Source organism: Gavialis gangeticus, unplaced genomic scaffold, assembly GCF_001723915.1.
Source record: "Gavialis gangeticus isolate Ggan-Ray unplaced genomic scaffold, GavGan_comp1, whole genome shotgun sequence".
Taxonomy (NCBI): domain Eukaryota; kingdom Metazoa; phylum Chordata; order Crocodylia; family Gavialidae; genus Gavialis; species Gavialis gangeticus.
In genome coordinates this window covers 75740598-75741209 of record NW_017728992.1, presented here as the reverse complement: position 1 = coordinate 75741209, position 612 = coordinate 75740598, and positions in this window count along the sequence as shown.

The following is a 612-nucleotide window of genomic DNA, read 5'->3' as shown; positions in this document are numbered from 1 at the left end:
AAGAGTTATGACTTGGAGGTGCCAGGGGGAGGGGGACCAGAGGGGAGGGAGGGGGGAGGAAGCGTTACCAAACAGGGGCGTGAGGCATCTCGGTGTGCAGTGCAATCCGCGTTAGAGGAGCAATCCTTTCAGCTCCGAGCAGCCCATTGCGCCGTGTTGCACAGTGTCAAGCAGGAGCCGCGGCAGGAGGAGGCTGGGAGCCCATTGCAACCTGCTCGGATTCTCCTCCCGGGGATGGACGGCTGGAGGCAGACCCCGCGCACACACGCGCGCACACGCAGGGAGGGGGGGAGCTGCAGGGAGAGGTGCCCGCGCTCCGCCAGTGCGGGGCGAGAACCGCACGCCCACTCGCCCGGCTCCGCGCGGCGCAGGTCCCGCGCCTCTGCCTGCCCCATGCCGCACGCGCGCGCACACTCCCACAGTCACACACGCGCGCGCACACACTCTCACGCACGCACATACACACACACACACACACACACGCACACATTCACACGCGCACACACTGACATACACCTGCACACACACCTTCGCTCACACACATACACAGATCTACTGAAAGCTAGATATAATCACAAAAAAGTCTTAAGGCCCCTGCACATCTAGGAACCA